Below are 16,156 nucleotides of genomic sequence, written 5' to 3'. Positions count from 1 at the left end.
TTGTTTCTGTTCATACAAGCGTATTTGAAATAAAATAATACTAGTTTATTAATATTCCAAAAATTGATAAGTAAAAGATTTAAAAAATAAATTTATTTACTGAGCAACTTCAAATAGTTATGACTGTTCGAACAATTGTTTATTTAAATAGTTATGATCTTTTGTTTTGTCATAAAATAATTGTTTCTATTCATACAAGTTTATTGGGAATAAAAAAATACTAATTTATTAATATTATGAAAATTAATAGGTAGGAGATTTAAAAAATAAATCTATTTACTGAACAAGTTCAAATAGTTATGTCCATTTGAACAATTGTCTATTTGAAATCGTTATGACCTTTTGTTTTGTCATAAAATAATTGTTTCTATTTGTGCAAAATTATTTACAATAAAATAATGATAATCTATTAATATTTTGAAAATTAATAAGAGATTTAAAAACTAAATTTGTTTATGGAAACAGTTCAAACAGCTATGATTATTTAAATAATTATTTATCTCAAATAATTATGATCTTTATTTTGTCATAAAATAATTGTTTCTGTTTATACAAGCTTATTCAAATTAAAATAATATTAATTTAATAATATTCCAAAAATTAATAAAAGATTTAAAAAATAAATGTGTTTGTCGAATCAATTCAAATAGTTAAGACTATTAGAGCAATTATTTATTTCAAATTATTTTGACCTTTTGTTTAGTCATAAAATAATTATTTCAGTTCATACAAGCTTATTCAAAATAAAATAATAGCAATTTATTAACATTTGAAAAATTAATGAGTAAGAGATTAAAAAAAATGTTTATCAAACAACTTGAAATAGATTTGCCTATTTAAACAATTATCTATTTAAAGTCACTATGACCTTTTGTTTTGTCATAAAATATTTGTTTTAGTTAAAAAAAACTTATCTGAAATAAAATAATACTACTTCACTAATATTTTGAAAATTAGTAAGCAAGAGATTTAAAAACTAAAGCTGTTTTTCGCACCAATTCAAATAGTTATGACTATTTGAACAAATATCAATCTTAAATAGTTATGATCCTTATTTTCTCATAAAACAATTGTTTCTAATCATACAAGGTTTTTTAGATAAAAATAATATTAATTTAATAATATTCCAAAAATTAATAAGAGATTTAAAAATATATATATTTTTCGAACCAGTTCAAATAGTTAAGACTACTAGGATAATTATCTATTTCAAATTGTTTTGACCTTTGGTTTAGTCATATAATAATTGCTTCAGTTTATACAAGCTTAATCGGAATAAAATAATACTAATTTATTAATATTCAAAAAATTAATAAGCAAAAGATTTGAAAAATTAAATTTGTTTACTAAACAAGTTTAAATAGTTATGACTATTTGAACAATTATATATTTAAAATCGTTATGCCCTTTTATTTTGTCATAAAACCATTGTTTTAGTTCATAAAAGCTTATCCAAAATAAAATAATACTATTTTATTAATATTTCAAAAGTTAATAAGGAATTTAAAAAATAAATTAATTTACCGAAATAGTTCAAATAAGTATGGCCATTTGAACAACTACCTATTTCGAATCATTATTACTTTTTGTTTTATCTTAAAACAATTGTTTTTCAACATTCAAGCTTATTCGAAATAAAATAAAACTAATTTATTAATATTCAAGAATTAATAAGAGATTTAAAAAGTAAATCTATTTACCAAACAAGTTCAAATAGTTTTGACTATTTGAATAATTATCTATTTCAAATTGTTATAACCTTTTGTTCTATCATAAAACAATTATTTCTGTTTCTACAGGCTTCTTTGAAATAAAATAATACTAATTTAGTAGTATTCTACAAATTAATAACTAAGAGATTTTTAAAAATAAATCTATTTGCCAAATTAGTTCAAACAATTAACTATATGTACAATTATTTATTTCAAATTGTTATGACCTTTTGTTTTGTCATAAAACAATTATTTTAGCTTATACAAGCTTATTCGAAATAGAGTAAAACTAATTTATTAATTGTTCAAAAATTTGTAACAGATTTAGAAAATAATTTTATTTGCTAAACCAATTCAAATGATTATGACTATTTGAACAATTATCAATTTCAAATCATTATTATTAATTTATTAATAATTAGAAAATTAATCAATAAGAGATTTAAAAAGTAAATCTATTTACCAAACCATTTTAAATAGTTTTAACTATTTGAATAATTATCTATTCCAAATCATTATAACCTTTTATTTTATCATCAAACAATTGGTTCTGTTGATACTATTTTATTTGAAATAAAATAATACTAATTTAATAATATTTTGAAACTTAATAACCAAGAAAATTAAAAAATAAATCTAATAGCCAAACAAGTTCAAATAGTTAAGACTAAATGAATGGTTATTTATTTAAAATCATTATGACCTTTTGGTTTCTCATAAAATAATTATTTTGTTTTTACAAGCTTATTCGGATTAAAATAATACTAATTTAATAATAGTTCAAATGAATAAGAGATTTAAAAAATAAATTTGCTTACCAAATCAGCTTAAATGGTTAAGACGATTAGAATAATTATTTATTTCAAATTGTTTTGACCTTTTGTTTAGTCATAAAACAATTGTTACAGTTCTATAAGATTATTCAGAATAAATTAATACTAATTTATTAACATTCAAAAAATTAATAAGAAAGAGATTTAAAAAAATAAATCTGTTTATCAAACAAGTTCAAGTAGTTATTATAATTTGAACAATTGCCTATTTAGAAGCTTTAAAACCTTTTGACTTGCCATAAAATAATTTTTCAGTTAATACAAGCTTATTTTGAATAAAATAATATAAATTTATTAACATTAAGATAATTAATTAATAAAAGATTTAAAAAATAAATATGCTTACCGAATAAGTTCAAATTGTTATGACTATTTGAGCAATTATTTATTTCAACTTATTATGACTTTTTATTTTTCATAAAATAATTGTTTCTGTTCATTCAAACTTATTCAGATTAAAATAATTTTAATTTATTAATATTTTGACAATTAATAAGTCAAAGATTTAAAAAATAAATATGTTTATCTATCAAGTTCAAATAGTCATGACTATTTGAATAATTATCTATTTCAAATCATTATGACCTTTTCTTTTGTAATAAAAATAATTGTTTTAGTTCATATGAGCTTATTTGAAGTAAAATAATACTGATTTATTAATATTTTAAAAATTAATGAGTAAGAAAATTAAAAAAGGAATCTTATATCAAATAAGTTCAAATAGTTATGACTATCTAAACAATTACCTATTTCAGAACATTATGGCCTTTTGTTTTATCTTAAAAAATTGGTTCTGTTCATGTAAGCTTATTTTGAATAAAATAATATAAATTTATTAATATTTTAGAAATTAATAAGTTAAAATTTAAAAAATAAATCTGTTTTCTTAACTTGTTAAAAATTTATGACTATTTGAACAATTATTTATTTTAAATTGTTATGACCCTTTGTTTTGTCATAAACCAATTGTTTCTATTCATACAAGCTTATTCATAATAAAATAATATTAATTTATTAAAATTTCAAAGGTTAATAAGTAAAAGATTTAAAAAAAAAATTTATTTTTAAGACAAGTTTAAATAGTTACAACTATTTGAACAGTTATTTATATCAAATCATTATAAAACCTTTGCGTTTGTCATAAAATAATAGTTTCTATTCAGACAAGTTTATTCGGAATAAAATAATACTAATTTATTAATATAATAAAATTAATGAGTTGGAGACTTAAAAAATTAATCTATTTATTACATAAGTTCAAATAGTCACATCCATTTGAACTATTATTTATTTCAAATCATTATGATATTTTGTTTGGTCGTAAAAAAATTGTTTTTATTCATACAATATTATTCAAAATAAAATAATACTAATTTATTAATATTTCAAAAATTAATAAGAGATTTAAGAACTAAATCTATTGACCAAACTAGTTCAAATTATTATGACTATTTGAACAATTATCTATCTCAAATCATTATGATCTTTGTTTTGTTATAAAACAATTGTTTCTATCCATACAAGCTTATTCGAAGTAAAATATTGCTAAACTAATAATATTCTAAAATTAATAAGCAATAGATTTAAAAAGTAAATGTATTTGCTGAATCAGTTCAAATAGTTAAGAATATTAGAACAATTATCTATTTCGAATCGTTCTAACCTTTTGTTTAGTCATAAAATAATTATTTTAGTTCATACATGCTTATTCAAAATAAAATAATATTATTTTATTAACATTAAAAAAATTAATAAGAAAGAAATTTTAAAAAATATATACGTTTCTCGAACAAATTCAAATAGTTATGACCATTTGAACAATTATCAATTTAAAATCATTATGACCTTTTGTTTTATAATAAAACAATTGTTTCAATTCATAAAAGCTTATCCAAAATAAAATAATATTACTTTATTAATATTTTAAAAATTGAGAAGTTGGAGATTTAAAAAATAAATCAATTTATCGAATCAGTTCAAATAATTGTGGCCATTTGAACAATTATCTATTTCAAATTTTTATGAACTTTTGTTTTGTCATAAAACAATTGTTTTTCATCATATAAGCATATTCGGAATGAAATAATACTAATTTATTAATATTTCAAAAATTAATGAGTAGGAGATTTAAAAAATAAATCTATTTAGCGAACTAGTTCAAATAGTTATAACTATTTGAACAATTATATATTTCAAATCATTATAACCTTTTGTTTTGTTATATAACAATTATTTATGTTCATACAAGCTTATTTAAAATAAAATAATACTAATCTAATAATATTATGAAAATTAATAACTAAGAGATTTTTTAAAAAAATTTGTTTGCCAAACCAGTTCAAATAGTAAAGGCTGTATGAATAATTATCTATTCTGAATCATTATGACCTTTTGTTTTGTCATAAAATAAATGTTTTTGTTAATATAAGTTTGTTTTGGAATAAAATAATATTAATTTATTAATATTTTAAAAACTATTAAGAGATTTAAAATATAAATTTGTTTACCAAACTAGTTCAATTAGTTATAACAATTTGAATAATTATTTAGTTTAAATCGTTATGACCATTTGTTTTGTCATAAAACAATTATTTCTATTGATACAATTTTATTTGGAATAAAATAATGCTAATTTATTAATATTTTAAAAATTAATAAGTAGTGGATTTAAAAAAAAATCTGTTGGCTTGACCAATGCAAATAGTTATATTTGATTGAACAATTATCTATTTCAAATCGTTATGACCTTCTATTTTGTCACAAAACAATTGTTTCTATTCATACAAGCCTATTCAGAATAGCATAATTCTAATTTATTAATATTTCACAAATTAAGTAAGAGATTTAAAAACTAAATCTGTTTATCGAACAAGTTCAAATAGTTACGATTATTTGAACAATTACCTATTTCAAATAGCTATAAACTTTTGTTTTGTCATAAAATAATTTTTTCTATTCATACAACCTTATTTCAATTAAAATAATACAAATTTATTAATATTCATATAATTAATAAATAAAAGATTTAAAAAATAACTATGTTTACCGAATAAATTCAAATAGTTGTGACTATTTGAACAATTATTTATTTCAAATCATTATGACTTTTTTGTTTTGTCATAAAATAATTGTTTTTGTTCATACAAGCTTATTCGAATTAAAATAATATTAATTTATTAATATTTTGACAATTAATAAGTAATAGATTTTAAAAATAAATATGTTTATTGAACAAGTTCCGATAATCATAACTATTTGAATAATTATCTATTTCAAATTGTTATGACCTTTTATTTCATCATAAAACAATTATATCAGTTCATATAGGTTAATTCGAAATAAAATAATACTAATTTATTAATATTTCAAAAATTAATAAGTAAGAGATTTATAAAATAAATTTATTTACCAAACAAGTTCCAATAGTTATGGCTATATAAATAATTTTCTATTTCAAATCATTATGATATTTTGTTTTTTCATAAAATAATTATTTATGTTCATATAAGCTTATTTCAAATAAAATAATATAAATTTAGTAATATTCCAAAAATTAATAAGTGAAATTTTAAAAAATAAATATGTTTTCTGAATACATTTAAATAGTTATGATTATCTGAATAATTATCTATTTTAAATAATTATGACCTTTTATTTTGTCATAAACCAATTGTTTCTATTCATACAAGTGTATTCAAAATAAGTAATGCTAGTTTATTAATATTCCAAAAATTAATAAGTAAAAGATTTAAAAATAAATCTGTTTACCGAGCAAGTTCAAATAGTTATACTTGTTTGAACAATTATTTATTTCAAATAGTTATGATATTTTGTTTTATCATAAAACAATTGTTTCTATTCATGCAAGTTTATTCAAAACAAAATAATACTAATTTATTAATATTTTAAAATTAATAGGTAGAAGATTTAAAAAATAAATCTGTTTACTAAATAAGTTAAAATAGTCATATCTATATGAATAATTATCTATTTCAAAACATTATGACTTTTTGTTTTGTCATAAAATAATTGTTTCTATTCATGCAAAATTATTCAAAATAAAATAATAATAATTTATTAATATTTTGAAAATTAATAAGAGATTTAATACTAAATCTATTTACCAAAATAGTTTAAATAGTTATTACTATTTGAATGATTATCTATCTCAAATCGTTATGATGTTTATTTTGTCATAAAACAATTGTTTCTTTTCATACAAGCTTATTTAGATTAAAATAATACTAATTTAATAATATTCCAAAAATTAATATGAGCTTTGAAAAATAAATGTGTTTGTTGAACCAGTTTAAATAGTTCAGACTATTATAACAATTATCTATTTCAAATCGTTATGACCTTTTTGTTTAGTTATAAAACAATTATTTCAGTTTATACAAACCTATTCAGAATAAAATAATTGTAATTTTTTAACATTTGAAAAATTAATGAGCAAGAGATTTAAAAAATATAAATTTATTTATCAAACAAGTTCAAATAGATTTGACTATTTGAACAATTATCTATTTAAAGTCATTATGACCTTTTGTTTTGTCATAAAACAGTTGTTTCATTTCATAAAAACTTATTCGAAATAAACTAATATTACTTTATTAATATTTAAAAAATTAATAAATAAAAGATTTAAAACTAAAGTTTTTTTGAACTAGTTCAAATAGTTATGACTATATGAACAAATATTAATCTCAAATCATTACGATCTTTGTTTTCTCATAAAACAATCTTTTTTTATCATACAACCTTATTTGGACAAAATAATACTAATTTAATAATATTCCAAAAATTAGTGAGAGATTTAAAAAATAAATGTATTTGCTGAACTAGTTCAAATAGTTAAGACTATTAGAATAATTATCTATTTCAAATCATTCTAACCTTTTATTTAGTCCTATAATAATAGTTTCAGTTTATACATGCTTATTCAGAATAAAATAATACTAACTTATTAACATTTCAAAAATTAATAAGAGATTCAAAAAGATAAATGTGTTTATCGAATAAGTTCAAAGAGTTATGACTATTTGAACAATTATCAATTTAAAATCATTATGACCTTTTGTTTTGTCATAAATAATTCTTTTTAGTTCATAAAAGCTTATCCAAAAGAAAATAATACTACTTTATTATTATTCTGAAAGTTAATAACTAAGAGATTTAAAAAATAAATCAGTTGACTAAATAAGTTCAAATAATTATGGCCATTTAAACAACTATTTATTTCAAATTATTATTACCTTTTGTTTGTCATAAAACAATTGTTTTTAAAAAATAAATCTTTTTACCAAACCAGTTCCAATAGTTATAACTATTTCAACAATTATCTATTTTAGATTGTTATAACATTTTATTCTATAATAAAACAATTGTTTCTATTCATACAAGCTTATTCGAAATAAAATAATACTAATTTAGTAATATTCTGAAAATTAATAATTAAGAAATTTAAAAAATAAATATGTTTGCTAAACAAATTCAAACAGTTATGACTATATAAACAATTATTTAACTCAAATTGTTATGACCTTTTGTTTTGTCATAAAATAATTATTTCAGCTTGTAGAAATTTATTCGGAATAGAGTAAAACTAATTTATTAATATTTCAAAAATTTATAAGAGATTTAGAAAATAATTCTATTTACAGAACTAGTTCAAATAATTATAACTATTTAAACAATTATCTATTTCAAATCATTATTACTTTTTATTTTGTAATAAAACAATATTTTTTTGTTAATATAAGTTTGTTCAAAATAAAATAATACTAATTTATTAATATTTATCAAACCAGTTCAAATAGTTATGACTATTTGAGCATTTATTTATTTCAAATTGTTATGACTTTTTGTTGTGTTATAAAACAATAGTTTATGTTCATACAAGCTTATTTGGATTAAAATAATACCAATTTATTAATATTTCAACAATTAATAACTTAAAAATTTAAAACATAAATATTCTTACCGAACTGGATCAAATAGTCATGACTATTTGAATAATTATCTATTTCAAATCATTATGACCTTTTGTTTTGTCATAAAAAAATCATTTCGATTCATATAAGCTTATTCAAAATAAAATACTATTAAGTTATCAATATTCTGAAAATTAATAATTAAGAGATTTAAAAAATGAATTTGTTTAACGAACAAGTTTAAATAATTATGACTGTTTGAACAATTATCTATTTGAAATCGTTATAACCTTTTGTTTTGTCATAAAATGATTTTTTTTCTATTCATACAAGCTTATTTTGAATAAAATAATACAAATTTATTAATAGTAAGACAATTAATAAGTAAAAGATCTAATAAATCTACTCGACCAAGTTCAAATCTTTATGACCATTTGAATAATTATATAAATTTATTAATATTCTAAAAATTAATAAGTAAAAATTTAAAAAATAATATGTTTTCTGAACACGTTCAAATAGTTATGACTATTTGAACAATTATCTATTTCAAATTGTTATGACCTTTAGTTTTGTCATAAGCCAATTGTTTCATTCATAAAAGCTTATTCAGAATAAAATAATTATTAAAATTTCAAAAATTAATAAGTAAAAAAGATTTAAAAAATAAACTTGTTTATTGAATGAGTTCGAATAGTTATGACCATTCAAGTAATTATTTATTTCAAATCATATTGGTCTTTAGTTTTGTCATAAAACAATTGTTTCTATTTATAAAATTTTATTTAAAATAAAATAATACTAATTTATTAATATTCTAAAATTAATAAGTTGGAGATTTAAAAAATAAATTTGCCTACTGAACAAGTTCAAATAGTCATGTCTATTTGAATTATTATCTATGTCAAATCTTTATGACATTTTGTTTTATCATAAAATGATTGTTTCTATTCATACAAAATTATTCAGAATAAAATAATATTAGTTTATTAATATTTCAAAAATTAATAAGAGTTTAAGAATTAAATCTGGTTATCGAACCGATTCAAATACTTATGGCTATTTGAACAATTATCTATCTCAAATTATTATGATATTTTTTTTGTAATAAAACAAATGCTTCTGTTCATACAAGCTTATTATGAGTAAAATATTGCTAAATTAATAATATTCCAAAAATTAATAAGAGCTTTGAAAAATAAATGTGTTAATTGAACCAATTCAAATAGTTAAGACTATTAGAACAATTATCTATTTCAAATCATTCTTACCTTTTGTTTATTCATAAAACAATTATTTCAGTTCATACAAGCTTATTCAGAATAGAATAATTGTAATTTATTAATATTCAAAAAATTAATGAGCAAGAGATTTAAATAAAATAAATCTATTTATCAAATAAGTTCAAATAGATTTGACTATTTGAACAATTATCTATTTAAAGTTGTTATAACCTTTTGTTTTGTCATAAAGCAATTATTTCATTTCATAAAAACTTATTCAAAATAAAATAATACTACTTTATTAATATTTCAAAAATTAATAAGCAAGAGATTTAAAACTAAAGTTATTTTTTGAACTAGTTCAAATAGTTATGACTATTTGAACAAATATCATTCTCAAATCTTTATGATTTTTGTTTTCTCATAAAACAATTGTTTCTAATCATGCAAGCTTATTCGAATAAAAATAATATTAGTTTAATAATATTCCAAAAATTAGTGAAAGATTTAAAAAATAAATGTATTTGCTAAACTAGTTCAAATAGTTGAGACCATTAAAATAATTATCTATTTCAAATGATTCTAACCTTTTATTAATATTTAGAAAATTAATTAGTAAGAGATTTAAAAAGTAAAACTGTTTACTAAACCCTTTCAAATAGTTTTGACTATTTGAATAATTATCTATTCCAATTCATTATAACCTTTTATTTTGTCATCAAACAATTGGTCCTATTCATACTATTTTATACAAAATAAAATAATATTAATTTAATAATATTTTGGCACTTAATAACCAAGAAAATTAAAAAATAAAGCAAATTGCTAAACCATTTCAAATAGTAAGACTATATGAACGATTATCTATTTCAAATCGTTATGACCTTTTGTTTTGTCATGAAACAATTGTTTTTTATCATACAAGCTTATTCGAAATAAAATAATATTAATTTATTAATATTTCAAAAATTAATAAGTAAGAGATTTAAAAAATAAATATGTTTAACGAATTAGTTCAGATAATTATGACTATTTAAGCAATTATCAATCCAAATCGTCAAGATCTTTGTTTTGTCATAAAACAATTGTTTCTGATCATAAAGCTTATTTAGTTAAAAATAATACTAATTTAATAATATTTCAAAAATTAATAAGTACGAGATTTAAAAAATAAATGTCTTTGCCGAACCAATTCAAATAGTTAAAACTATTAGAATAACTATATATTTTAAATCATTCTAACCTTTTGTTTAGTTAGAAAATATTTGTTTCATATCTTACAATCTTATTTGAAATAAAATAATCCAAATTTATCAACATTTGAGAAATTAATAAGGAAAATTTTGAAAAAATAAATCTGTTTATCGAACAAGTTCAAATAGTGATTACTGTTTGAACAATTATTTATTTAAAATCATTATGACATTTTGTTTTGATATAAAAAAATTGTTTCAGTTTACAAAAGCTTATCCAAAATAAAAGAATACTAATTTCTTAATATTTCAAAAATTAATAAGCAATGGTTTAAAAAAATAAATTAGTTTACTAAACAAATTCAAATAGTTACGCTTATTTGAACAATTGTCTATTTAAAATCATTATGACCTTTTGTCTTGTCATAAAATAATTGTTTCAATTCATAAAAGCTTATTCAAAATAAAATAATAATAATTTACTAATATTTCAAAAATTAATAAGTAAGCGATTTAAAAAGTAAATCGATTTACCAAATCAGTTCAAATAATTGTGGCCATTTCAACAATTATCTATTTTAAATTGTTATAACCTTTTGTTTGGTTATATAACAATTGTTTTTTATTATACAAAGTTTGTTCAAAATAAAATAATAGTAATTTATTAATCTCTCAAAAATTAATAAGAGATTTAAAAAATAAATTTATTTAACGAACCAATTTAAATATTATGACTATTTGAATAATTGTATACTTCAAATGGTTATAACCTTTTGTTCTGTCGTAAAACAATTATTTCTGTTTATACAAGCTTATTCAAAATAAAATAATACTAATATAAAAATATTCCAAAAATTAATAACTGAGAGATTTAAAAAATAAATTTGTTTGCTAAACTAGTTCAAATAGTTAAGACTATATGAACCTTTATCTATTTCAAATCATTTTTGTTTTGTCATAAAACAATTTTTTCAATTCACACTAACTTATTTGGAATAAAATAAAATGAATTTATTCATACTAAAAAATTAATATGTAAGAGATTTAAAAAGTAATTCTATTTACCTAACCAGTTTAAATAATTATGATTATTTGAACAATTATCCTTTTCAAATAGCTATGACCTTTTGTTCTATCATAAAACAAATGTTTTTGTTCATGTAAGTTTGCTCGAAATAAAAGAATACTAATCTATTAATATTTTAAAAATTAATAAAGGATTTAAAAAATAAATCTGTTTATCAAACTAGTTCAAATAGTTATGATTATTTGAGCAATTATTTATTTTAAATTGTTATGACTTTTTGTTCCATTATAAAACAATAGTTTTTGTTCATACAAGCTTATTTGGATTAAAATAATACCAATTTATTAATATTTCAACAGTTAATAAGTAAAAAATTTAAAAAATAAATATGCTTACCGAATTAGATCAAATAGTCATGACTATTTGAATAATTATCTATTTCAAATCATTATGACCTTTTGTTTTGTCATAAAAAAATCATTTTGATTCATATAAGCTTATTTGAAATAAAATAATACTAAGCTATTAATATTCTAAAAATTAATAATTAAGAGATTTAAAAAATGAATATATTTAAGAAACGAGTTTAAATAATTATGACTATTTGAACAATTATCTATTTGAAATTGCTATAACCTTTTGTTTTATCATAAAATGATTTTTTTTTCTATTCATACAAACTTATTTCGAATAAAATAATACAAATTTATTAATATTAAAACAATTAATATGTAAAAAATTTAAAAAATTACTAAACAGGTTCAAATCGTTAAGAATATTTGTGCAATTATTTATTTCAAATTGTTATGACCTTTTTTTTGTTATAAGACAATAGTTTTTGTTCATATAAGCTTATTGGAATTAAAATAATATGAATTTATTAATATTTCAACAATTAATAAGTAAAAAATTTAAAAAATAAATATGCTTACCGAACTAGATCAAATAGTCATGACTATTTGACTAATTATCTATTTCAAATGGTTATGACATTTTCTTTTGTCATAAAAAAATTATTTCAATTCATACATGCTTATTTGAAAAAAATAATACTAAGTTATTAATATTATGAAAATTAATAATTAAGAGATTAAAAAAATAAATCTGTTTGTCGAACAAGTTTAAATAATTTTGACTATTTTGATAATTATTTATTTGAAATCACTATAACCTTTTGTTTTGTCATAAAATGATTTTTTCTATTCATACAAGCTTATTTTGAATAAAATAATACAAATTTATTAATATTAAGGCAATTAATAAGTAAAAGATTTAAAAAATAAATCTATTTATTGAACAATATCAAATCTTTATGACTATTTGAAAAATTATTTATTTCAAATCGGTATGACTTTTTGTTTTATCATAAAATAATTCTTTCTATCATACATGTTTATTTCGATTAACAAAATATTAATTTATTAATATTTTGACAATTAATAAGTAGAATATTTAAAAAATAAAAATGTTTTTTGAACAAGTTCAACTAGTTATAACTATTTGAATAATTGTCTATTTCAAATCATTGTGATGTTTTGTTTTGTAATAAAACAATTATTTTAGTTCATATAAGCTTATTTGAAATAAAATAATACTAATTTTTTAATATTCCAAAAATTAATGAGAAAGAGAATTAAAAAAGGAATCTTGTTACCTAACATCTTCAAATATTTATGACTATTTGAATTATTATCTATTTCAAATCATTGTGACATTTTGTTTTGTAATGAAACAATTGTTTTAGTTCATATAAGCTTATTTGAAATTAAATAATGCTAATTTATTAATATTCTAGAAATTAATGAGAAAGAGAATTAAAAAATAAATCTTGTTACCAAACATGTTCAAATAGCTATGATTATCTGAACAATTATCTATTTTAAAATATTATGATATTTTGTTTTCTCATAAAACATTTGGTTCTATTCATGCAAGCATATTTCGAATAAAATAATAAAAATTTATTAATATTTCAAAAATTAATAAGTAAAAATTTAAAAATAAATATATTTTCTAAACATTTTCAAATAGTTAGAACTATCTAAACAATTATCTATTTCAAATTGTTATGACATTTTTTTTGTCAAAAACCAATTGTTTCTGTTCATAAAAGCTTATTTGAAATGAAACAATACTAACTTATTAAAATTCCAAAAATTAATAAGTAAAAGATTTAAAAAATAAATTTGTTTATCGAGCAAGTTCAAATAGTTATGACTATTTAAACAATTATTTAGTTCAAATCATTATGATCTTTTGTTTTATCATGAAACAATTGTTTCTATTCATACAAGTTTATTCAAAATAAAATAATACTAATTTATTAATATTTTAAAAATTAATAAGTTGGAAATTTAAAAAATAATTTTTTTCACAAAACAAGCTTAAATACTCATGTCCATTTGAACTATTATCTATATCAAATTGTTATTATATTTTGTTTTGTCAGAAAATAATTGTTTCTATTCATACAAAATTATTCAAAATAAAATAATACTAATTTATTAATATTTCAAAAATTAATAAAAGATTTAAAAACTAAGGGAATGTGCTTGGTAGAATCAACAGAGAGAGAAGACCTTATTAAGTTGACTTTAGTCTAACTTTGTGAAATCACTTGAGAGGTGTAGGATAAGTGAGAGACCTCGGATGAAATTGAAATACTACTACTTTTAACGTTATTGTACTTATTCTATGAATCGAAAGCGGGGCACGACCTTTTTTTTTGGACCTAAAGCTGGCCTCAGTTAGTCAATCTAGGTAAAAAACATTGTTAGGTGGGGAGTTTGGCCGGGAAGGCAAATTTGTTAAAAGATAATGTAGGTGTCCTAAGATAAGCTCAATGAGAATAGAAAACATATGTGGAACAAAAGGGTAAACACTCATTTGATTCTGATTTCCAGTACGAATATGAATTATGAAAGCATGGCCTATCAATCCTTTATACCTTTGGAATTTGAAGCTAGGGGTGTCAAAAAAGTTACCATAGGGATAACTAGCTAGTGGTAGCTAAGCATGCATAGCAACATTGCTTTTTGATCCTTCGATGCCAACTTTTCCTATCATTGAGAAGCTGAATTCACCAAGTGTTGGATTGTTCACCCACTAATAGAAAACATGAGCTGGGTTTAGACCATCGTGAGATAGGTTAGTCTTACCTTATTGATGGCAATGTCACAATAGTAATTCAACCTAGTAGAGAGGAACTATTGATTCACACAATCGGTCATCATGTTTGGTTCAAAGGTCAATGGTGCAAAGCTACCACACGCTAGATTTTGACTAAACACCTCTAAGTTACAATCTAGGCTAGAAGTGACGCATGCGCTTGTGACCCGATTGTCAACCCACAGTAAAAACCTATGGCCCCCAAAGGTACATGTTATAGTTGCAGCCTCTAAGGTGAACAAATTATGCGGGCCTCCTTAGAGCTTAATTCCCACAAAATGATAAGTAGAATCCTTTGCAGATGACTTAATTATGTGATGGAGTACTATAAGTGGTAGAGTAGCTTGTGGCCACTTTGCCATGATCCACTAAGATTTAGCCCTTTGTTGCTTCGATTCGTCCTTTCCCTTTACACTAATTGAAGTCTATTCACTTTATTTTTTTACATCGTACCTCTTTGGGGTAGGGGATGAATGGTGTTCTCCATTGCAATCGATTAGGCTGGTGGATGACATCCCTACCTTAAGCATCCAAGTAAATGACAACCAAATGCCTTTGGTATTTATTATAGGAATAGGCTCACCCTTGGTGCGGCTAGCCCTTGGATTAGTTCTACCTGTACACCATTGACAGCACTTGGCCCTTGGGTGGGCAATCATATCCAACACTATTGGCAGATGTTGGCCTATTGTTTCCTTGAATACCATCAGCAAATACTGGCCCCTTAGTTCAGGATGCTACATCAGACACCATCGCTAGATGCTGGCACTTGTCAAAAATTGTCAACCAACGAAACTCAAGTGCTTAGCATAATTCTAGCTTGTCAAAGATTATGCTATAGTATTAGGCATTCTAGAAGCCCACAAATCTGATCATCCTAGGACTATGTTTAGGCAATCCCGTACATGGGTTTGATCATGCGCTCGCACCTTGATCATCAGTGCTTGCACCTGGGTCTGACTGTGTGACTGCACATTACTCACAAGTGAATGCACGTGGACCTAGCTCAATTTTACCAAACTTGAAAACCTTTCTTGTGTCTCTGGAGTCTTGATTACTGCCCATAC

General features: G+C 20.7%; 1 pseudogene; it reads left to right on the top strand.

Moving 5' to 3' along the window:
* The first annotated feature begins 14,443 nt into the window (after positions 1-14,443).
* LOC149514913 (25S ribosomal RNA) lies at positions 14,444-15,487 on the top strand (annotated as a pseudogene).
* The last annotated feature ends 669 nt before the right edge of the window (positions 15,488-16,156 follow it).

This window comes from Durio zibethinus, chromosome 15 (genome assembly GCF_047325235.1).
Source record: "Durio zibethinus cultivar Kanyao isolate XHJ-2024 chromosome 15, ASM4732523v1, whole genome shotgun sequence".
Lineage (NCBI taxonomy): Eukaryota > Viridiplantae > Streptophyta > Magnoliopsida > Malvales > Malvaceae > Durio > Durio zibethinus.
This window is presented reverse-complemented; position numbering and strand designations above follow the sequence as displayed.